Source organism: Mustela erminea, chromosome 6, assembly GCF_009829155.1.
Source record: "Mustela erminea isolate mMusErm1 chromosome 6, mMusErm1.Pri, whole genome shotgun sequence".
NCBI lineage: Eukaryota > Metazoa > Chordata > Mammalia > Carnivora > Mustelidae > Mustela > Mustela erminea.
This window is the reverse complement of record NC_045619.1, coordinates 57,973,701-57,998,864: the sequence shown is the minus strand read 5'-3', so window position 1 is coordinate 57,998,864 and position 25,164 is coordinate 57,973,701. Positions and strand designations below refer to the sequence as shown.

General features: G+C 40.8%; 1 protein-coding gene across 1 annotated transcript in view; it reads left to right on the top strand.

Moving 5' to 3' along the window:
* RERG (RAS like estrogen regulated growth inhibitor) overlaps positions 1–25,164 on the top strand; it is a 117,739-nt gene that overhangs the window by 52,079 nt on the left and 40,496 nt on the right. The window lies entirely within an intron of this gene.

Genomic DNA, 25,164 nt, shown 5'->3' with positions numbered 1-25,164 from the left:
TCACACATGCTATAAAATAGATAAATTTTAAAAACATCCTTTTAATTGAAAAAAGCCAATCACAAGAGATCACATATTATATGATACCATTTATGTGAAATTTCCACAATAAGTGAATATACAGATACAGAAAGATTAATGAATGGTTGCTGAGGGCTGGGATAGAAAGCAACTGCCAGTGGGTCTGGGGTTTCTTCTGGGTGATGAAAATGCTCTGAAATTAGATTATGTTGATGGTAGTAAACTCTGAACACACCCTAAAAACATCAAATTGTATCTGTTAAATTGATGAATGTTATTTTTTATCAGTCATATCTTTTTAATAGATCCATTTTTTAAAAAGCTATAACATAGCTTAAAAAGAATAAACAAAAACTAATAGGTCTAATACATCTTAAAATACCTATTTCATGAAAATGAGAGGACTGTATATCATAATTCTATTAATTGTTAGATAATTTTTATTACTAGGATGTGTAACTGATAACCTCTATTGTTTTAGATAGGTTGCACTCTTAGAGTGTGTTAATTTTTTCTTCCATGGAAATTCATTACAAATGGATCATTACAAATGGAAATTCACATGGAAATTCACTTACAAAACACTCTTTTGTGTGACCTCAAAGAAACTGAATAATTCAATTTTATTGAAATTTCAAGGCCTTTTCTGGTTAAACTAAAACACATTTCAAAATAACTCGGTAGTGATATAAAATAAAAAGAAAGAATAGTTGCCTTGTAGGTATTCCGTTATTTACTTTGTTTTTGATGTAGCCCTTTTGGAAAAAGGGCTGATCACATTCTTACTAAAGTGAGCTTGATTGTATTCCTGCCCCATTCAGAAACCTTCAGTGTCTTTTCTCTTCCAAGCTTCTCTGCCAGCCACTCAGGATCTCCCAGTTTAATTGCAATCCACAGGCCACCCTTATGGGCTGCTCCTACATAAACTCTATAAATCAATCAAATTACTTGGTGTCTGAACTCACCTGGCAAGCATGCGCGCATTCATTCATTCATTCATTCATTCATTCATTCATTCATTTCACCGATCTTTAAAATATTTGTCCAATGCCTACTGTGTATCATAAGTATTGTAAATTTTAAGGTCTTTGCATGTAGGAAGAAATCAGAAGGCCACAAAGTACAGCAGAAATTAGTCAGTTAGTCAACACAGACTTACATGGCTAGGTCAAACACCAACTCCAGTCACCAGTTCTGATGATAACCCCCTAACAAGGTGGGTACTCACGTCTCAAAGCAAGCCAGGGACATCACATTGTAGAGGTTTATATGCACAGAAAATAAAAGAGAAAAGTAGTATCTACTTCCCCTGGTTGTTATGGAAGTGATTTAGATTTTTTAAAAGTGGTTATTTAGGGTCATTTTCTCTTTAAGGGGCTAACGTTGTCAGGAGGCCCAATGGATGGGAAAAACAGGTGACCTCAGAGAGAGCTGGGAATGTCATTTAGATTCAGAGTGCCTTAACACTGGAGAATTCTACAGGTTTCCTTAAATTTGGCTGTCCGTTGTATGTTCTGCAAAATATGTTCATTCAGAGCAGAGGTCTATGACCGAAAGTTCAGCTAGAATCTAGCCTCCCGACCAGGATATTGTACTCAGGTTAGAAGCTACTGGCCCCTGCATGTTTGTAAGAAGCATTTATTAGCAAGGATTCTGAAGACTACGACTCCAGAAAGTGTGCCTTTAAAAAAATTATGAATGTTTCTTTTTTAAAGTACACCTTCTTTTTTAGAGTACTTTTAAGTTCACAACTAAGTTGAGTCGAACACAGAGTTCCAATACAAATTCATCCCTATCAGTATCCCACACCAGAGTGGTACCTTTGTTACAATGAATAAACCCACAGTAACGAATCATTGTCATCCAAGTCCATCATTTGCATTGGGGCTCCCTCTTTCAATATTTATTTTAAAATAATTTAGAGCACTGATTTTTTTTTTTAATTTTAAAAATCAGAGCACTGATTTTTCTTTTAGGTGAAAGTGGTCCTAAGTCTTACTATTATTAGAAGAGTTGAATTCAGTTGTGAGTGCCAATTCTGTGTATGCCTATCCCACTTACTTTAAATTTGGTGGGTTTTACAATAATTAACAATACAAACACTTTACCAGCTGGGTCTTAATATCTGTTTCCCCCAGAATTCCTTCACTGTAGATCCCTGATACATACTACACAAACACGCACGTACACACACACACACACACACACCTGCTCTCCGTAAGAAGTGTTGGTAAATTATTAAAAGGGGAAGTTTACTATACTCCAGGAATTGGTGTCCCATGAATGACTGGCTGGAACACATAAAAATAAGATTCTGTACACAACGGGGAGGGAGCCCTTTCTATCTAGAAGGAATGCTACAGGTGTCCTTATGGGTTATCTCTCAGAGAACCCATTGTGAGCTGAAACCATTTAAACCACACCATTTTAAATTTTACAGGTTTGGGGCCCCTGGGTGGTTCAGTCAGTTAAGTGTTTGCCTTTAGCTCAGGTCATGGGTCGTGGGATCAAGCCCCATATCAGGCTCCCTGTTCAGCAGGGGGCCTGCTTCTTCCTCTCCCTCTGCCTGCTGCTCTGCCTACTTGTGCGCTCGCTCTCGCTCTCTCTCTCTCTCTCTCTGTGTGTGTGTGTGTGTGTGTGTGTGTCTCTCTCTCTCTGTGTCAAATAAATAAAGCTTTAAAAAAAATAAAGCTTACAGGTTTAAGTTTGGGTTTATGGCTCATTTCATTGGCAAGCCAGAAGAACTCTTATTCTCTTAATTCATTTTCCTTCCTTGGGATACTTTTGTTGTAAATTGAATCAACTGCCCCCAAGTCATGAAAACAATATTATCATACAAAGAAGAAAGCTTTAGAGTATTGAAAAGCACACTCTTTATTTGGCTGTCCATTCTTCGTCCATCTAAGTATTCTCTATCTTCTACATATTACCTACATACCTATCTTTTTATTTATTTAAATTTTGCTTGCCAGAAGAGAACCATCTTAGAGATGGGAAGACCTTGGACTTTCTGAGAGGGCTAGGTTCTTCCTCTGTCCTTGGGAAAATGGATAATCTGCATCTTTGCTTCCAGTCTGTAAATTGGGGAATTAATGGTAACTATACAGGGTTTGAAAAGTTAAGAGAGATCATGTCTTTAGAAGTGACTTTATTATTTATTCCACAGTGAAGAAATGTTAGCATTACGGTGAGGGTGAGTGGCGTGCAACTCCTCCCCCGTCTCCTCTGTCCACAAGTAGGATCCAGCAGTGGAAGCTGGGACTCAGGCTGGGAACCTGCACCAGGGCAAACTCACTGTCTGTCACTGAGAATACACTGTGCCTCTTACTTGACACCAAGAAGAAGGAAACTTTCCTGATTTTCCAACGCGCTCTCACTCATGTTATCTATTTTTTTTTTTTTTTAACTTGATCCTCAAAACAACCCTTTGAAATAGTCCTGGGACATACTGGCCCTGTTTTACAATTGAAAATGTGTGGGGAGTCAAGGGCTTCCTCCAGGTTCTGGAAACAGTGAGCATTAAAGCTCGATGGGGGCTCTGAGTTTTCAGACTCAGACCCAGATGCATTCCCGCCATTCGTGTAGAACCTGAAAATGGCACGTATATCTCAGGAAGTGTAACAACAAAGGTTAATTGGTTAATTAGATGAGAAGCAAGCATAAGCCAAACTTGTAGGTGTAACGAAAGAAAAAACTGAGATCTGAAATTGACCCTACCTTCTCTCAAGCCATAATTTCTACTTATTATTCAACTTTCAAAGGATGAATTTTAAATCCATGTTGCCAATCCGAAAGCTTTTACCTTGATTTGGGCAGAGAACCCATTAAAACTTAATTCGCTTTTCTAGTTAGGGGGAAGGGTTAAAGAAACTAACAAAAGAAACAAAAAAAGATGATTTTGTGTTTCTATAAAAAGGTTAAAAAGAGAAGTCTACATGAAAAAGAATATCTATTTAGATGTAATTGATCCAACAAGATAACCTATTTTTAAAATTCATACCCATTTTTAAAAACACCTTATTCTATCGGAAACAACTCACAAGATGGCCGGCTTCGGAGGCACATTGAAAGGGTTGTTTTAGATACCAGGGCCATGTATTGGCTCCTCCAGAATAGTGATTGCTCAGTGTGTGGTCCTCAGACCACGACCATCAGCATTACCTTGGGAATGAAAATTCTCAGGCTCCATCCCAGACCTACCACACTGGAAACTGCACGTGGGGTCCAGGAAATCTATGTTACAAGATCTCCAAGTGATTCTGATGATTTTAAATTTTGAAAATGTCTGTTCCAGAAGAATCAGGGGTTGACTTGGCGATGGGGTTCTCTCAAAGCAAAGCCTTAATCCCTTCTGATTTCACTGTGGAACAAACAGGAAATCCAGGCTAGGTCTAGTCTCAGAGAAATCCTGGTGTGCTTGGTCCTCCTAGCAGCCCTAGTTGGGAAAGCCAACTCAGGCTCACCCACAGCAATCTTTACACATCCTAAACTAGGTAAGAAAATTTATATTCTGCATCTGGTAGCGGGGTTAGGCAAATCTTGCTTATACACTATTTCCTTAGTAAGCTCTGCCTTACAAGACAGTATATTTTCACTGGTGTTTTGAATTTAGATAGTAAGGGATAATAGATATCTTAGGGATATGGGTTCATAGAATCTTGGGGTCAGGAGGGTTCCTAAACGTCAGGGTCCAGCCCTTTGTCAGGCAGTATTGTGATTATTTACAACATCCTAAATAATAATAATGATGATGATAATAACAGCAAAGACCTATATCTTTTATAATTTCATACATGGAAACTTACTGTAATTTCCAAATCAAATAATCTGTATATTTGGGAATGTGAGTATCACCACCATCATCATCAGGAAATTGAAACTCAAAGAACCTGAGTCCCGTAATTACATGGGAGAATTCAGACTGAAAAAAATCACATTCTCCCATCCCTTTTACATCATACTTCCCTAGAATCAAGGAATTAGATTAAATTGGATGAATTATACAGACGTGATGTTTTATTTGTAAAAATTCTCTTTGCAGCACCACCAGAGTGGATATTCCTTTTCAATACTTTTTGGACTGTAAGAAACCCTGAGATCACTAGCTCCGCCTCCTTGCTCCTCTGCCCTTGGCAGCCACTTCCCTTCATTGCCTCTACTATACACCATTGCCCAGGCAGGCAGCTGGGCAATTCCTCAGGCTTTTGAGGGGCCAATAACAATAGAAATCATCTTTGGGATTCTTGCTCAAGTCTGAAATGGTGTGCTCATGAAGCTAAGTCCTTTAGCCGAAGCATACAGAAATGGACATCTTGAATTCTCTATAGTAGTGGTAATGATTATACACCACGGACATATCCTGCCTATCCCAGCTCTCCTGGACCTCGTAACTGACACCGAGGAGATGATCAGGGGAGGTCATTATAGTCCTGGAGCAGACTGTGATCCAAGCATCTCCTTGCGTTCGTCCTCCTATCTCTAAAAGACTGGGAGGGAGTGAAGGAAGGAGGGAGAGGCTAAAGCTCTAAGATCAGCAAATTCTGGCTTATGTCTGGGGGGTTGGAGGGAGGGGGTTAGGTGAGGCTTGAAAGCAGAACTAACTTTCAGAGAATCTAACAGTGTACTATGAGGAGAATGATACCATTGTCGTTTTTATTTTTTTAAACTTCTCAGATATCCCTTGAACCAACCCGTGGGCACCACGGTCTCAGTTTAAGAAAAACACCCCAGGGGCGCCTGGGTGGCTCAGTGGGTTAAGCCACTGCCTTTGGCTCAGGTCATGATCTCAGGGTCCTGGGATCGAGTCCCACATCGGGCTCTCTGCTCAGCAGGGAGCCTGCTTCCCTCTCTCTCTCTCTGCCTGCCTCTCTGTCTACTTGTGATCTCTCTCTGTCAAATAAATAAATAAAATCTTAAAAAAAAAAAGAAAAACACCCCACTCCTGAAAGCCTTCCCAGCACATCTGGGTAGGACTGTCATTGAAAGCCTCTCCAGTCACTTCCTGTTGCAAAAGGAGGCAACTGGGGCACGGTAACTCTTACCACCCTCCACAACAACAAAATCATTGGTCCAAGAGTGGGCGGTGCATGAAGTAAGAGACCCCAGGACCCCACGGCGTTCATTCTACAAGATCCCTTAGGGAAGCCCAGAGTGTGTTTTCTAGAAGTACAGTTTATTATGTTGTTTGAATATGTTACTCTGAGCAACAGATGTTATTTTTGGAGTCTGAGCAACTTTATTTTAGTGAAAAAAAAATCTTTGGCAGAAGTTAAAAGATTGTTGGCTAGAAGAAGTGGTTGGTATACGGGGTTCCAATCGAGCCTCCTCAGTTGTACCGTAACGCTTTACATGCAGAGCCAGAAGTCAGTGATGTGCCGTCTTTGAGGGGCTGCCGCCCAGTTATGACTAATGTCACCAAGACTCTGCAGGGAAGCAAGGACACCTCCTTTCACCTTTAGCTTTGAAGTGCCGCAGGGAGAGGGAGAAATTCAAACAGCTGATGGAGTCCTCAGACTCCACTAGGATTTCAGTACACTTCATTCCCCTGTTCATTTAGCTTGGAGGTGGTTCTAGAGAAGCAGCTGAAGCCTTCAAGAACAAGCACAGTCCTTAGTGCCGAGAGGATTATCTACTATTTGGTCTTCCATTTAAGTTTTTTGAGCAATGAAGAGACCACTTCACCAGTAAACTTCACTAACACTCTTTTAGATTCTCTCCAGGGGGGCAAAGGTCAAGTTTCTAAAGCAAATTTTGGTTTATTTCTATCGTATTCTCACACACCTTTGACTATTTTGTGCTAATTAACATCTTACACAGGCAGCAAATTACTGAAGGAAAGTTAAAGAAGGAAAGCTCAGTTTCACTGTTTGACAGTCCTGTGGCCCCCAAGGCTGGCAGCCTTCCGATGACGGCAGGTGCTGTTCACCCAATCAAGGAGGTCCAGTCCGGTGGGTGGGGACACGGAGTCTGCAGACACTTACTGGTGCCCTTGAAGGACGTCCCACTGAGGGCTGCACTCAGTCCATTTTGGATCAGTATCCTGGTCCAGATTTGAGAGTTCAAGTTTGCGTGATTCCCTTGGAAGAGGGAATTAATAAGAGCTGCTTAGGCTGTCAGGGTCTCAGGAAGACACAGCAGGTTCGGAGCAGACTCCTGTGGAGAGCTGGAGTCTAACTTCCTGATGTTCCGAACACTTGAAAGCTTGCCAACTAGACGGTGAGTTTGGAGCTTACTTCAGAAGCACCAGAGAGAGGATGGACACATCCAGATCCCGCAGTCACTGAGGTCCTAATGGCAAACTGGCCTCAGTCAGGATTGGCTCAGAGATCAGTGCAGCAGCAAACTGCTGGGGTCAGACTACATTAAATATGCTGGATTCTGATCAACTACCTGCGTCATTTTGGATTTTTTTTCTGCTCTTTTCTGGCTCTTCTCTGTTTCAGAGGGAATTGCATTTTCTAGGCTCCATTGCCCTTTGCTTTACTAGTATATTTGGCCAATGCGAGGCAGTGGCAGAAGATTGAAGGGTAGGAAGGAGGAAAACCACAGTATTTGTCCCTCTTTCTCTCTCTGCTTCTTTTTGTGTCTCCTGTGGTACCTTCTTTTCCTCTAGAGTTCTAATTACCTCAAGGAAAAAAAAAAAAAAGCCCCTCCCTCCATGATCCCATCTCTGGCAAGCGGTCTCCACTGAATCCAGCTCCCTCTGGAAGGTTCTGGACAACTAGGCCCTGGTTAGCCACATCCTCCCATTGTCCTTTCAGTTCTAGTTAGCGCTATAGCTTTCTGCTGTTGTGTCCCCAACTCCTAACTGGACTTCCAGTTCTTCCATCCTCTTGAATCATAGTTTCTCTCTATTAAATGCCCTCTGTGTGAAAGACCTAGAGTGGTATGACATTTTCCTGGCTAGACCCTATGACACACTCCCACTGTACAGATCTGAAATGGCATTAGAAACCATCTGACTATTAAATTACTTCCTTTCCCCATTCAAGATGCATGTCCTAGTCCCTGTTGAAAACAGTTCTTCTTTCTAGCTTGGTTCTTCACGTCCATGTTGAATTTCAGTTCTTTTTTTTTTTTTTTTTTTTAAGGATTTTTATTTATTTATTTGACGGAGAAAGAGATCACAAGTAGGCAGAGAGGCAGGCGGGGGTCGGTGGTTAGCAGGCTTCTGCCAAGTAGAGAGCCCGATGTGGGGCTCAATCCCAGGACCCTGAGACCATGACCGGAGCCGAAAGCAGAGGCTTAACCCACCGAGCTACCCAGGCACCCCTGAATTTTAGTTCTTTTGGGTAACCTGTCCTCTTAACAAATCAGTGTAGTCATTAAAAAAATTAACGTGTCCTTTGAACACCAGTTCAAAGGCTATAATGTAGGAAAAAACGGTGAAATTTTAAACATCAGCCCCCATCCCATCTTCTTCCCTCCAGCCCGAGTCATCAACTTTTCCTATTATGCTATTCCTTTCTGATTTGTGAGTATCAGGCCACCTGGCAGGGGTAGTCTCTGCTCAGGTTTGTGTAGTGCTTCTGGCATTGCTGGCTCCCAGCAAAAGAAAAATGTTGGTGATCTCCACCCACATCTGTCGAATTTCAACAGAGGGCAGAAAGGCCATGTCACTATGAAGCTGAGGAATCCTCATTAACACAACTAAAGGTCCCAGAACACATAATGCTTGTGTTGCTTCAGGGAAGTTTGTCGAAATTCTTAGCAAAAATTTAGGCTTACCTGAATATCTCTCTATATAGCTACTGATAATGGTAAGAATCTAAATTATTCACAATACAAATATATATTATAGGATTTCAAGGTCTGGAACTACATTGTAAGGAGACCTGTGCTAGTCAGTAGTTACGTAGCCAGAAACAAGACTTTTCCTTATGGGTCCATTTTCACATTTGCAAAGTAAGGGAGTTTGACTAGATGATCTCTAAGAGCCTAGAAATATAAATGTATAACTGCAGGGTAAATTTACTTGTGCTATTTTCTATTCTTCATACTTTATTTTCCCTCCTTAGGAACAAAAGAGATCTTCTTGAGTAAAGAGAGCAAAATCTTTCTTTTCTTTTCCCCACTCTGATACCCCTATCCATATTACCCTCCAGCACTTTGATCAGTGAAGCATGCCGAATTATCCCTTTGCCTAAAAAGCAGTGCTTTGGCAGATGGCTCTAAGAGTGGGAGAAAAGATTTTGGAGTCTGTGTTTTCAGTTTGTGTAGTTAACATTTGTATGCCCAAGCTCCCCCACCCTTTTGCTGGAGAATTAATTTGGTATGTTGGAAGACTAGATCTCCTGATTTTTTCCCTTATTCTGATTGGCCCACTCCATGCTTTCTCCAGGTGGCAGTGCCCTTTCTGGGCTGTGTGCATGCCTGGGTCCACTTGGTGCCTAACCAGATTTGAGTTCTGACCTCACACATTTCTCTTCCCGTTGCCCTACCATTGTCCTGTGTAAGGACCTTGAAAGCGTCATCAGAGACTCATTTTGATGAAACAATATCTCATCTTTCAAGTCTTAGTTTAGACAACACTTTGTTAGGAAAGTTTTTTCATTTCTACCCCTAGGATGGGTTAGCATATGTTTCTACAATCCTCTCTACTTTCTTTATCAAGAATACAGAGACTGAAGCCAAAACTGGGTTTAGCTTCTGCCTCTGCCAGGTAGTTACAATGTAAAAGTTTCTTGCACTTCCCAAGACTTATTTTTAAAAACTGTGAAATGGGAATAACAACAGTATATACATCCATGTTTTGGGGCAGGATTTTTTATTGAAACACTTCAAACAGTACCCATAATTAGTAAGTACTCAACCATATGGTTTCTTGTTATTAGATTGTTATTGATATTACTGATTAATTATGTCCATTTCCAAAACTTAAGGTTCTGATGTTCTCTTCAGTCTTATATGAGCAGTGACATGTTACAATTTTCCTCCCTTGTGTAGGGCTAAGATCCAAAATGTCTTTCTTTCTTCAGACTCAAGAAGATAGACTTGGCTAGAATTCTTTGTTGTTTCTTTTGTTTTGAGTCTGACCTATCCTTTTATCAATAAATATAAGGAAATAGCTGAAACCTATTTTGCTAACTAAAATAAAGAAAACCAAAAATCCTGAAAAGCTAAATATAAATTTAAAAGGAATATATATATATATATATATATATATATATATATATATAGTTAAACCAATCATTAATCATTATTCTCCTTCCTGTAAAAGTAAAATGAATCATCTTTATGTAAGAACTAAAGATATTTTTGTACTAGCAGGGCAGCAAATTATGCAAAGGGGTGAAATACTGTCATGATTATGCTCACCAGATGATGGAACCTGTCAAAAGGGCACAGGACAGGAACCAGCTCAAGAGGCCTCTCAGGGGCCCATACTGAGACAAAATCAATACTGGATTTTGGATTACAATCCCTTGAATAAAATAAGTGGATTACAATCCCTTGAATAAAATAAGAACACAGGAGTCCATGACAATATAAACAATATTACAAGAGAATATCAACTAGGAAGAGCAAAAGGAACAGCAGATTAAGAGAACTACCATTTGGGCAGTGTTACAGTCCTAATTGATTCAGGCACGTCGTTGGTGGTTGTGAAACTGATGGGTGACAGTTTGATGAGGATCATGGTATTTACATAGTTTCAGAGTATCTTGCCCAAATTATTTGTTAATTGCAAATAGAAAAATAATGAATTTATAGGGGAGAAACTTGAAAATTGCCACCTTCGTCTGGGGAATAAAGTTAGCATCACCAGTGATGAGACAAACCAACAGCCTGTGTCTCCTGATAGGATTTACTGGGAAGGACACAATGTCACTTCTCTGGCATTTCTGCCCCGAAAGCACAGGCTGAATCTAATCCTGAGGAAATACTGGACAAACCCAACTGAGGGAGATTTTAGTCTGTCCCTCTTCCAAAACTGTATACTCTTCAAGATGCTTTGTGCTCTTCAAAAATGTCAAAGGCGGGCGCCTGGGTGGCTCAGTGGCTTAAAGCCTCTGCCTCCAGCTCGGGTCATGATCCCGGGGTCCTGGGATCAAGCCCCGCATCAGGCTCTCAGGGAGCCTGCTTCCCCTCCTTCTCTCTCTGCCTGCCTGTCTGCCTGATTGTGATCTCTGTCAAATAAATAAATAAAAATCTTAAAAAAAAAAAAAAAGTCAAAGGCTTGGGATGCCTGGGTGGCTTAGTCAGTTAAGCCGCTGCCATTGGCTCAGGTTATAATCCCAGGGTCTTGGGATCGAGCCCTGCATTGGGCTCTCTGCTTGGCCGGGAGCCTCCTTCTTTCTCTGCCTCTGCCTGCCACTCTGCCTGCTTATGCACTCGCTCTCTCTCTCTCTCTCTCTGTCACATAAATAAAATCTTTTTAAAAATTATCAGTGGCTTGAATTTTTTTTTTTTTTAAAAAGAAGACTGAGGAAATATTACAGTTTAAGAGAGGAAAGATAGGGGCAGCTAGATGCACAATCAGTTGAGCATAGACTTTTTTATTTTTAAAGATTTTATTTATTTGTTGACAGAGAGAGAGAGAGACAGCGAGAGAGGGAACACCAACAGGGGGAGTGGGAGAGGGAGAAGCAGGTTTCCTGCTGAACAGGGACCTCTAAGCTCTGCCTGACAGGGGGTTCAATGGGAGCTGGGGGCACTCAATCCCCCACTCTTGATTTCAGCTCAAGTTTCAAGTCGTGATCTTAGGGTTGTGAGATCAAGCCCCGAGTTGGGCTTCGTACTGGGCAGGAAGTCTTCTTGAGGATTTTCCAGCTACCTATGCCCCTCACCCTGCTCATGCTCTCTCTCTCTCTCCCTCAAATAAATAAATAAATCTTTCAAAAAAAAAGAAGACTGAGGAAAAATTACAGTTTAAAAGACAGTAAAGAAATATGACAACTAAATGGAATGTTTGCTCCTGGATCAGACTCTGAACCACGGGGCAAAAAAAAAAAAAAGAATTGTAACATTATTGGGACAATTGAAGAAATTTGAGTATGAACTGTGGATTAGATAATACTTTATCAATGCTAAATTTTCTGATATTGGTAATTGTATTAACATATTATAAAGTATTTTTATTATTAAGTATACATACTAAAATATTTCGAAGTAAGAATGCATAGAATCCCCAATTTACTCTCTAATGGCACAGAAAAATGTGAATATATATAGATTCCCTCTGTGTGTAGCTAAATAGAGAGATTTGTATACGTATCTCTTTCTCTATCTATCATCCGTTTAGGTATTGAGAGGAGTGAGTGAAGGATAAAATAAATGGGGCAAAGTGTAAAAAATGAGTGGATCTCAATACAGAGTATATGAGAGTTACTTATTCTATTTTCATAGCTTTTTTCTAGCTTTGAATGTACATTCTCAAAAAAAAAAAAATGGGAAACCAAAATTCCCCTATCAGCAGACGCGATTATCTGCATCTCGCCAGGATGAGAAAGAAAAGCCTAGCTTCCTGAAATAGGCAGTCAAAACTCTCATTTCCTAATCATCGGTTATCTTTGTGTCTGTGTGTTTTGGAGTGAGAGTTCTGTTTTGCTTTGTTTTTAATCTTTGCGTCTTTCATTATAAGGTGGGAACCAAAGGGGGTTAAAATGGGACACTCCTGGTAGGTTCAGCCCTATCATTTTAGGGACAGGATATAGCTGATCAGCTTTAGTGCCATATCGTCATGAAACAGGAATACAGTTGTTTCCCAAGAATGGCGATAAATTACATTCTTCAAGTCAGCCCCAACTGATGGGAATTTGTATGAAAAATTACTTGCTAGTTCTCAAGCTCCTTGCACGTCCCTCATGACATTTTGGCAAAGCAAAACTGGGGGTGGCTGGATTGTAAAATATTTCCCAAAAATCACAAAATATTTTAGAGCTGATACCAGACCTAAACTCTTATCTGCTGACTACACATAATTTTAAGCTATTCTGGGATGCCCTGAGTGTCTGTCTTATGCAATCTAAAGGGCCGCTTCCATTTCTTCCTGCCTTTTTAAACCGAGGAGACTTCAGAGTCCAGAATGAAAACCAGAGCACACCCACCAAAGGGGAGAATTTAGAGCAGGTCCAAGAAAAGAAGCTAACAGAGAAGTCAGGCTGAGGTGTTTGACAGATCTGTGGCCAGGCCTCCTCTTCTCATTTCAAAACAGGCGAGGGATGCTCTATGATTTTATCTCATTTAACCCCTTAATATTTTTGAGGTAGGCACTACTTCTATTTCCCTTTAGCAGCTCAGATAACTAAAATTTAGAAAAGTAAAATGAAATAATAAAATTGTCTAATGTGAGTCTAATGTGAGTGGCAGGGTTGAGGCTAGAAAGAACTTCAGCATAACTTTGGAATCTCACTAAGCTTGAACTGTTCTGTTTTATGAACTGTAGCGATCAACACACTCTACTTTTTATCCTGCAGACTCATAGCACAATGATAGCCTCATCCACTCTTGCATAATTTTTGCCTATTGTGGCTTAGAGAGAAAGCACCAACAACTATGATAGGTTTTCTGACCCCAACAATTTCATTCACAAACATTTCTCCCATCTCGAGGCCAGCAGCGTTTGGGACCCACAGTGCTACTTGGGCTTGCTGTAAGATTTTGAAATGCTTTCTGAATCATCAGAGAGCTAGAGATTAAACGAACACTTGTTCAAAGTGGATAATCATAAGACAACTGCTTGAAAACTGATGTGGTGGTGTCATTATTCATAGTAAACTTCCTCATCAGGGTGAGTAGACCTTGACAGCTTTTATTTTTTTTTTTTAAGATTTTATTTATTTATTTGACAGACAGAAATCACAGGTAGGGAGAGAGGCAGGCAGAGAGAGAGGAAGGAAAGTAGGCTCCTTGCAGAGCAGAGATCCCGATGCAAGGCTCGATCCCAGGACCCTGGGATCACGACCTGAGCCGAAGACAGAGGCTTTAACCCACTGAGCCACCCAGGTTCCCCTCGACAGCGGTTTTTAACCTGAGGTCCAGACTAACCGAACAGCCAGCAGATAGATTTCAGAAGGTCTGTGAACTTGGATGGAAGTACATTTCCTCTTAATTTCCACTCACTTCTTAATTTTATTTAAGTGAAATTTAGCACTGCCTTCCACTGTGAATGTCGCTACAAATCACAGTATTGTTAGCGATACCCGTGACTTTGTCATCAATAGAAATCACAGATATTTTCAATCCTATCACTTGTTGCTGATATTTCAAAATGTCATTTATATTCATAATTAATTTGGGATTATGGGGGCACCTGGCTGGCTCAGTCAGTAAAGTATGAGGCTGTTGATCCAGAGGCTGTGAGTTTGACCCCCATACTGGGTGTAGAGATGACTTAAAAATAAAATCTTAAAAAAAAACCTTAACAAGACAGTATGGTACTGGCACAAAAACAGACACATAGATCAATGGAACAGAATAGAGAGCCCAGAAATAGAACCTCAACTCTATGGTCAACTAATCTTCGACAAAGCAGGAAAGAATGTCCAATGGAAAAAAGACAGCCTCTTCAATAAAAGGTGTTGGGAAAATTAGACAGCCACATGCAGAAAAATGAAATTGGACCATTTCCTTACACCACACACAAAAATAGACTCAAAATGGATGAAGGACCTCAATGTGCGAAAGGAATCCATCAAAATCCTTGAGGAGAACACAGGCAGCAACCTCTTCGACCTCAGCTGCAGCAACTTCTTCCTAGGAACTTTGCTAAAGGCAAGGGAAGCAAGGGTAAAAATGAACTATTGGGATTTCATCAAGATCAAAAGCTTTTGCACAGCAAAAGAAACAGTTAATAAAATCAAAAGACAACTGACAGAATGGGAGAAGATATTTGCAAACAACATATCAGATAAAGGACTAGTGTCCAAAATCTATAAAGAACTTAGCAAACGCAACACCCAAAGAACAAATAATCCAATCAAGAAATGGGCAGAGGACATGAACAGACATTTCGGCAAAGAAGACATCCAGGGGCACCTGAGTGGCTCAGTGGGTTAAAGCCTCTGCTTTCGGCTTGGGTCATGATCCCAGGGTCCTGGAATCAAGCCCCACATCGGGCTCTCTGCTTGGCGGGGAGCCTGCTTCCTCCTCTCTCTCTGCCTGCCTTTCTGCCTACTTGTGATCTCTGTGTGTCAAATAAATAAATAATTCTTAAAAAAAAAAAAAAAGAAGACATACAGATGGGCAACAGACACATGAAAAAATGCTCCACATCACTCGGCATCAGGGAAATACAAATCAAAACCACAATGAGATACCACCTCACACCAGTCAGAATGGCTAAAATTAACAAGTCAGGAAATGACAGATGCTGGCGAGGATGCGGAGAAAGGGGAATCCTCCTACACTGTTGGTGGGAATGCAAGCTGGTGCAACCACTCTGGAAAACAGCATGGAGTTTCCTCAAAATGTTGAAAATAGAGCTACCCTATGACCCAGCAATTGCACTACTGGGTATTTACCCTAAAAATGCAAACGTAGTGATCTGAAGGGGCCTGTGCACCCAAATGTTTATAACAGCAATGTGCACAATAGCCAAACTATGGAAAGAACCTAGATGTCATCAACAGATGAATGGATAAAGAAGAGGTGGTATATATACACAATGGAATACTATGCAGCCATCAAAAGAAATGAAATCTTGCCATTTGCGATGATGTGGATGAAACTAGAGCGTATCATGCTTAGTGAAATAAGTCAATCAGAGAAAGACAACTATCATATGATCTCCCTGATATGAGGAAGTAGAGATGCAAAATGGGGGGTTTGGGGGTAGGGAAAGAATAAATGAAACAAGACGGGATCAGGAGGAAGACAAACCATAAGTGACTCTTAATCTCACAAAACAAACAGGGTTGCTGGGGGAAGGGGGGTTGGGAGAAGGGGGGTGGGGTTATGGACGTTGGGGAGGGTAGGTGCTACGGTGAGTGCTGTGAAGTGTGTAAACCTGGCAATTTACAGACCTGTACCCCTGCAGATAAAAATACATTATATGTTTATAAAAAAATAAAATAATTTAATAAATTTTAAAAAAGAGAGAGAATGAAAAAAAAAACCTTGAGAGTATGATAATTTTTAGGTAATTATTAAACTCGTGACTAGCTCTTATTTAAAATGTTAACAAGAAGAAGGGGGTGGGGTTACGGACATTGGAGAGGGTATGTGCTTTGGTGAGTGCTGTGAAGTGTGTAAACCTGGTGATTCACAGACCTGTACCCCTGGGAATAAAAATATATGTTTATAAAAAATAAAAAATAAAAAAAAAATTGTATGATAAAAAAAATGTTAACAAGAGAACATGTAATTGCTAGATCACAAATTGGTTTAAAAAACATTTTTATAATGATATATCAATATGTTTGAATATTTTAATAGTGGTATCCCAACCTAGTTCATTTTATTTGTAATTATATATCTTTTTTTTTTAAGATTTTATTTATTTATTTTTTAATTTATTTATGTATCAGAGACAGAGACAGAGAGAGAGTGTGAGGACACCAGCAGGGGGAGTGGCAGGCAGAGGCAGAGGAGGAAGCAGACTCCCCGCTGAGCAGGGAGCCCTATTTGCTGGCGGTGGGGGTGAGGCAGGGGTGGAGAATGGATCCCAGGACTCTGGGGTCATGACCTGAGCAGAAGGCAGATGCTTGACTAACTGAGCCACACAGGCATCCCAATGTTAGTTCCTTTATATTATTATTTGAGAATTCGCTTATAGCCAATGCCAGAATGGTACCTGGCATGAGAATGGTTAACAATTCTGCTCTGGAGCAGAAACCCCTTCATTCCTTTAGTGGGACTAACAAATGGCTGCTTTCTGAGTCCCCTGGGGCATTGCAGTGACCCAGGCAGGAATAGAGAGAGGCTCTAAATGCTGGACAAGATAATTGTTAGGTACTATTATGGATGGTCCCACCCAGTGCTTCCCCGTAAAAAGCAGCAGCAGCCCTCTCCCATCCCTTGCCCCAAGCCTGTCCAGGACCAGAAGCCTGGGCAGTTCCTCTGCCCAGTCCCCTTGCTTGTTCTCCTTCCTGCTCTACTTTAATGAAAGCAGATCTTCTGACAGCAGCTTCATGGACCCCAGTGCTCTGGGGAGTTGGGCCTGTGTTAGCAGGCCGCTGGGGTGGATTGGAGCCAAGGCTTTTGTGATTCTCTCCACCCTCATTTGCCTGTGAAAACACAGCCCAGAAGGACTATGCTGGAGGGTGGATGATTTTAGCTATATATTTGCACTGCTGGAAACTGAAGTTGTCCTTTTATGTGTCATTTTCTCGAATTTCATTTTTTTAAAATCCTTTATTTTCCAACAGGCAGATCCTGGTCACACCTCCCCAGGTGGCACCAGGTGCATGCATATTTTTCTGATAGTTACAATGCATCATAGACCCTTACTGGAAAATGAAAGATGAAAAAACTTAATGGTGTTAGATTACTTTAGATGTTCTATTATTATGCCTGCTTTCTCCCCGCCCCCTTTAGACTTCCTTGTTTGGTCTTCCTCCCCCATCGGATCATGTCTTAGCTGAGTTTCTTATCACAACTTATCATTTTAGACATCTATTATTCCGTACCTTTTCCCAGTCTCTTTGTGGAGCAAAGATCAAGAGAGTGTGGCACTAGCACATATAACTTACATTTCAAAAAATGAAAATGTAATGATCCTATAATCCCATTTAAATTAGCTCCTCTAAAGCTTTTTCATCAAATATCAGGACAGAGGCATTCTTGAAGCTTAATATATTTTAAAGCTTGTAATAGTAAAAATTCTGTTTGCCTAATGGTTCTTATGACATCATCTTCCCTAACACACAGAGGTGACATTTATAAGCATGATCACTGGGTGTGACTGAAGCAAATTTTCACCTACAGTGATTACCCCATTGGGTAGGAGACCAAACGGAAGCCTTGCCGTGTGCTCTTTGGTCATTGGTGGATATCATGGTGGCTTCTGGCTAATCCCAGTGTTTTGTTTTTGTTTTAAAATTCTGCTACATTCTTATTAATCAGACTACTCCAGCCTTTTGGCAAAATTTTCCTGGAAGAAAACGAAATACAATCAAACTTTGATTCTCCTCTGATTGTTGAGGCCACTGCTTCCTTTATGGGGAGTGATAATCAACATAGAATTCATTTAGTGTCCCCAGGCAGTAGGTGACTTTTCACAACAGGTTTGCCCTTCTAATTGTGTCGGTCTGGCACATTTTAAAAGGAGCTGGCTTTATCTGGGTGGCAGTATGATGTGGTTTAGGACCAGATCAGGTGCCCGAATCTAAGGGCAATCTGGACACAACGTCTGTGCTCTGTTGATTGCCAAGAAGGCTGGGCTGCTCAGTGGGAGGCCCAGAGACAGAGATCAAGGATCCATGCCTGTGTTTGTTTTCTGGAGCTGTCATGACAAAGAACCACGAACTGGGTGGCTCAGATAGCAGAAGTATATGATCTGACCATCCTGGAGCATGGAAGTCTAAAAGCAGGTGTCCGAAGTAGACAGGGCTCTCTCTGAAGCTGTGAGGCAGCCTCTGTTCCAGGCCTGTCTCCTGCTGCTGCTGCTGCTCTCAGGCATTCCCTGGTTTGTAGATGGTGTTTTCTAGTGTCTTCACATCAACCTCACTCTGCACATATCTATCTCTGCATTCAAATCTCCTCTTTTTACAGGGATGTGGTCATGTTGGATAAGGGCCCACCTTAATGACCTCATCTTAATTTGATCATCTGTAGAGACCCTATCTCCAAATATGGTCACATTCAACGTCCATGGGGGTTGGGACTTTAATATCAGTATTAATTCAATATCAATTCAACCCATTACAGTATCTATCTTTAAAAATCACCAGAGAAGATCATTATATATTAATAAAATGTGAATCCTATAATTTGCCTTCAGCAACTTTATTTATTCCAGATGTCTCATTTAAATGATAGAATGCCAAAAGTAACGTACCATGAATGTTCTTTTTCTATAAATTATAAATGCTATCCAGTTACTCCTACATTTTTCCATGGAGTGATTCTTCATTATTTCCTTCTAGGTTCTATTGGCTTCTTCTTGAATTTCATGGCTTTCCCTTCATTTATAAACACTAGACTCTGCTCTTTTTTGATCGGTAGCATGCCTGATGCCCTGTTATTTGGGAAGTTTAATTCACTTTCATTTGTTTCAAATAGTAAAAGCCTATACCCCTGGTTTATATTTTCCTCTGCTTAGAAGAGTAACCTTCACAGTGGTTGGGTGTGTTCTTTTCAAGTGGCAGACAATTATAATCAAATCTACAATTAAGCATCCATCATAACTTCCCCTGTTCTTCCTTTCAAGAGAAACTGAAGAAGCCTTGGGTGACACTTGGGCTCTCCAGAACAGATGGAAAAATACTGACCCAGAAAATTAATGTGTAACAATCTTTTCCATTACTGAATTGTGGTGTTAATTTTTTTTTTCTTAATCTCTGGACTAAGTGTAAATATGTGACTCACTCGAACTACCTCATTCTTAGGCCATAAATATGAGGAGTGATGACTTATAAGGAGGTCATGTTGATGTGTAGTGAGTAAATGCTTGTCTGCACATATTAATTTAACAAGAAAGTAGCATTTTCCTAAGTAGCATGACATGACAAACAGTAGAGAATTCAATATAAGTAAAAAGTGATGACAAATTTTGAAGAAAAGTTATTATGACAAAAGAATCCTTTTTTTCAATTAATAATAATGTAACTGTATCAGGTTTTACTTTTTTAAAGACTTTGTTTGTAAATTTGTCAGAGAGAGAGAGAAATCACAAGCAGGAGGAGTGGCATGCAAAGGGAAAAAAGCAGGCTCCCTGCTGGGCAAGAAAGCCCACACAGGACTCGAGCTCATGACCCTGGGATCATGACCTGAGCCAAAGGCAGGCACTTAACCAACTGAGCCATCTAGGTACCCCTGTATTAGGCTTTAATACCTAAAAACATGTGCACTAGGTCTTGTTCCAATAAAAAAAAATTCAATTAAATTTAAAATTCTATGTGAAAATTAACTTTTAAAACATATTAATTGTTTGTAGCGATTTTCAATTCCTAGTACATGGGATACCACATGGAGGTGTTTCAGCTGGATTGGTTCCCTCAATTCAAGGAATCCGTGTCAAACTTTGCTCCTAGGGCACTGCCACATGACCTGAATTTTCAGGGGCACAAGTGGGAGAGTGCACTGTGTTCCCTCTTTTTAGAGCAAACCCCTACTCCACCCAGGATCAAGCAGGACAAAGTGAGGGTCTGAGTTTCCAAGAGGTGGCTTGCCTCAGAGTCTACTCTGTTATGGAAACAAAACACAATCCGTGATGGATAACAGTTTCAGAAAATATGAAAAGCCCACCTACGATGGTAGGGGGCTCAGAAATATCACCCAGTCTCTAAAGCAGGTGAACTGGTACATTTAAAAGTTTTCCCGGGCACCTAAGTGGCTCAGTCTGTTAAGTGCTGACTCTTGATTTCATCTCAGGCCATGATCTCCAGGTGGTGGGGTGATCCCGGTGGCTCCTCTAGGCTCCACCCTCAGCAGAAGTCTGCTGGAGGATTCTCTCCCTCTGCCCCTCCTCCCACTCGCCACCTCCCCAATTAAATAAATAAATCTTAAAAAGGTCTTCCAAATCCATGTTCAAACAGCCAGTGATATTAATTAGAGGCATTCATTTTTCATAAATAATGAAATTTCTACTTCTGTGACTTTGCTGGTGCTGGTTTCTGTTTTCCTCTCTGCTTAGTCTAGTTGCACTTTCTGTGCCTTTCCTCTGCTTTCCAAAATGACCATGGCCAATATGCTCATCACTGAGCAATCACGTTTAGCAGGGTAATGCCAAATACCGTAGATCTTCTCTATGTGATCGTTCATGGGTTGTCTCAGGTGCCCCCATAGTTTTCCAGATGCCCTTTATCTCTGACCTGCAGGCAAGGAGGCAGTCTGATTGGTACCGTCATGGTGACAAGCTCAGCATTTAGCTCCTGAAAGATACTCAACATTTATTGTAAAATTGCATTTTTTACAATCAAATGGTTTCAGCCATGTAAGAGAGTCATAATGGAAAGGTTAACCCATAGTCCATTGATCCTTCATGAGGAAGAAAAACCTTACCTGATTTATGCAGGAAAAGCAAGCAGAATAGAAGTGGAATTCTGTTGACCTAATCATATCAGTTTTCTCTGCTCAGAACTGGGGAGGGAAGTGGGCTGTTCAACTTTTCCTGAGAAAGTTTTGTACGTACATACCGGTAGTGCCCTCTAGTGGACGGTAGCAATTCTCGCACCATTCAGTTCCTGGACATTCCGTTTGACCAGAAGGATTTATACATTTTGCTACCACTTCTTACTTTGTCCCCCCAATCTTGCATCAGTAGGGTTTTCTTTCACAGTGACTTGGGATGCCACCATCTACCACAGATGTCACTGGTGTGTGGTTTGTGAGAAATATTTAAGGTGAATTCAACTGAAGCGAGTGTCAATTTTTACCACTACCCTTCAGTCATTGAGTTGCCAATGTGGGTGCAATTTAACTGTTGCGTGCAAACCCTTGGCTTGGGTGTGTTTGTGTAAACGGTTCAAAGCCATGGACTGTGTGTCTGGCGAGCTGCTTCCAAGAAACAAAGGAGAAATAGGCATGTTTTCCATTTAAAAGACATGTGGTTCTTATTGCCTTACAGAAATTGGTTTTTGTTTTCACTTCATTTTATTTTTAAAGTGAGTTTTCCACTGTGAAAGAAAGTGTGTTCATTATAGAGGGAAAAAAAAATCACCCACAGTCCCCACCAAAGCCAACACTGATTTTGGGTAGAGCCTAGCAAGGTAGACTGCTTCCCTGGAGTGTCTCCTAAGGGAGCAGGCTCTAAGGTACTGAGGGCCAGGATGCCATTATCTTTCCGTGCAGCTGTTTTATGAAGTGCAATGTTAACATTGCATTTATGTACTTTCATTTTCTGCCTCCAATTAGGTATGGCAATTGCATAATAATAATAGCAGCCATTTATTTAGCACAGATTTTCCAAACCCCACCCTCCAGTTGCCATTTGTCTCCTGGAAAACAACAATTTAGCTCACACTCAATTCTTCCCTCTAACCTCCCACATCTCTGCCAGGATTTGTTCTCGTAATACTAATAACTGCCATTTAGTAGGTCCTTATTACACAAGATAATATACTGGGTAAGTATGTAGCCTGATTGCATTTTAATTCTGGCTTTTCCCCCTAATAGCTATGTGTGATCTTGGATGAGTGATTAAAGTCTGGGGCTTTGTCAAATAAAAGCCCTGCCCCACAGGATTTTTAGGAGAAAATTAAGTCCCTGTAACAGAACTGAGTACATGGGAAGTACCCTATAAATGTTAGCTGTTATTATTAATATTTTATTAATATTGATATTTATTTAATATTTATTAATATTTTATATGACATATTAGACATTATACCAGGTCCTTTCTATTTTTCATGCCATCTGGCCCTCATAACAGTCCTATGAGTTAGATAGTCTCATTCTTGTTTCATAGAAGGAAAATGAACCTGTGAGACCTCATAGAAGGAAAATGAACGTCAGAGACCTGTCCAAGTCACATGGCGAGTTACCCTGAAGGGCCAAAATCTGGCCAGATCTGATGGTCCATAACGCCTGAGCTCTCCATCTATTTTTGAATGCGATGGGTTAATTATTAGTTCGCTTCTTTGATTTTTTATTGATGGATAAGATACATCAAGAAAAATGCATGCAGAAAAGAAAAAGGTGCAAATCATCATTTTAAAGCTGCACATATTTTCACAAGTGAGAAGCACCTGAGAAATCAGCGGGGCCACTTTCCCAGACCCTCAGAAGTCTCCCTGTCCTCACGTGGAGTCACAACACTTCCATCTCTCAACAGTGAGCCCATTTCTAACGCATCGATGGATTGCCTGTCTTTGAACCCTAGATACACAGAAGCAGACAGTATGATCCTTTTTGTGTCTGACTTCTTTCACTTAGCTTTATATTTGCAAGATTTATCCAGATTCATTCATTTTAATTCCTATACAGTGTTCCATTAGTGTTCTCTTGAGTGTCACATCACAACATATCTGTTTCACTCTGGGAAAATTGGGAGATTTCCAACTTGGGTCAATTATGAATATTGTGGCAGTGATAAAGCTTGAACATGACCTTTGGTGGACATACGTATGCCTTTCCACTGGGTGAACACCGAGGAGCCCAACTGCTGGGTCGAGGGATTAGCATATTGTTAGCTTTAATATGTTACTGTTAATATGTTACATATAATTTTCCAAAATAGCTGTACCAATTTACACTCCACAGAATTGAGTTTTAGCCAAAATGAGGGAATTAGAGGCCATTTTTTAATTTTTAAAACACATTAGAACAAAAGACATAGTTTGATCTAAATCACTTTTGGATTTAAAAAAATGAAATGTGGGGACACCTGGGTGGCTCAGTCAGTTAAGCATCGGCCTTCAGCTCAGGTCATGATTCCAGGGTCCTGGAATTGAGTTCCGCATTGGGTTCCCTGCTCGCAGGGAGCCTGCTTCTCCTTCTCCCTCTGCCTGCCACTCACCCTGCTTGTGCTTGCTCTCACTCTCACTCTCTCCCTCTGACAAATAAAGAAATAAAATCTTTTTAAAAAATGAAATCCAGGATGCCTGGGTGGCTCAGTTGGTTAAGTGTCTGCCTTCGGCTCAGGTCACGATCCCAGGGTTCTGGGATTGAGCCCCATGTCAGGTGCCCTGCTGGGCAGGAAACCTGCTTCTCCCTCTGCCTCTGCCTGCTGCTCCCCCTCCTTGTGCTCTTTCTCTCTCTCCGTGTCAAATGAATAAATAAAATCTTTTTTTAAAAAATGATATCCATTAATAATTATTAGCTCCCGAGAAGCACTTGAGTTTAAATTTACTTACACAATAGAAATGACTCATCTGTAACATAGTTAAATTCTCTATAATATGAATGAGTTACCAAGAAATCTAAATTTAAAAGGATAAAATTAAGAGTAAGCAAGGATGTGGTTATTTCTGGCAAAGTAGTTCATGAACAGAATAGTCTGTTTGCTTGGGTTCTTGCAAGTTTTTTTACTGAGTCATTGTTCTATAGTCCTCAGAAACTGTGCAACCAACAAGTTGTTCAATATCAAGGATCTTGTCCTTCTCTATTAGGGAGATTATGAGTCTTAAGGGTTTTCAAATCTTTAGCAGCAAATCCATTGCTCCAAAGAAATCTGAAGAGCAAAATGTCTGGCAGAGGAGCTGCTGTGAGAAACCTTCGATCTCCACATTCTCTGCCTTCTACTCACTGCTCCTAGCAGCCCCCAAGAGCCTTCCCGAACCCAGGGAGCATGAGAGCCTACATCCTGGATAATAAAATGCCACCAGCAGAAGAGGAGTGCATTTTAGCTGGTGGCAACTCCCAAAAATAGTACATCAAGAAGAAAGGATTCTAAGAATATGGTGAAAACACAGACTACACCATGATCACTTAGTAATGTCTGTCACAGACACTGGGAGGGTCTGTAGGCCAGTCCCAGATACCATCTATATATACCCTTTCTTTGACATAGGTCATTTTCTATGAACTCCAAATCTAGTATAAATGCGATTGTCATGTTGGCACATCACGCATCTGGCTAATTGTTTAGTACACGTAGGCAAAACCCTGCCCTAGGAATCGTTTTGGTACATATATCTGTTTGCATTTGGCCAATATATCTTTTTTTTTTTTTAATTTATTAGACAGAGAGAAATCACAACTAGGCAGAGAGGCAGGCAGAGAGAGAGAGGAGGAAGCAGGCTCCCCGCTGAGCGGAGAGCCCGATGCGGGGCTCGATCCCAGGACTCTGGGATCATGACCTGAGCTGAAGGCAGAGGCTTTAACCCACTGAGCCACCCAGGCGCCCCAGGCCAATATATCTTTTGAGATAAATTACTAAAAGTGGAATTCCTACCACTGGAGTTCAATCTCCCTATTCTTTTATAGAATAGCACTCTGCCCCTCCAGTGTGTGGCATGTTGTTATTACTTAACAACTGTTTCCCATCAGAAACACAGAGTCCTGGAGTTTCAGTTCTGTCTTATACTCGTGGGTTTCATTCCAACCCTGATGATCTGATGATGGTGACTGACAGTGCCTGACACTATGTTGCTTTTTTCC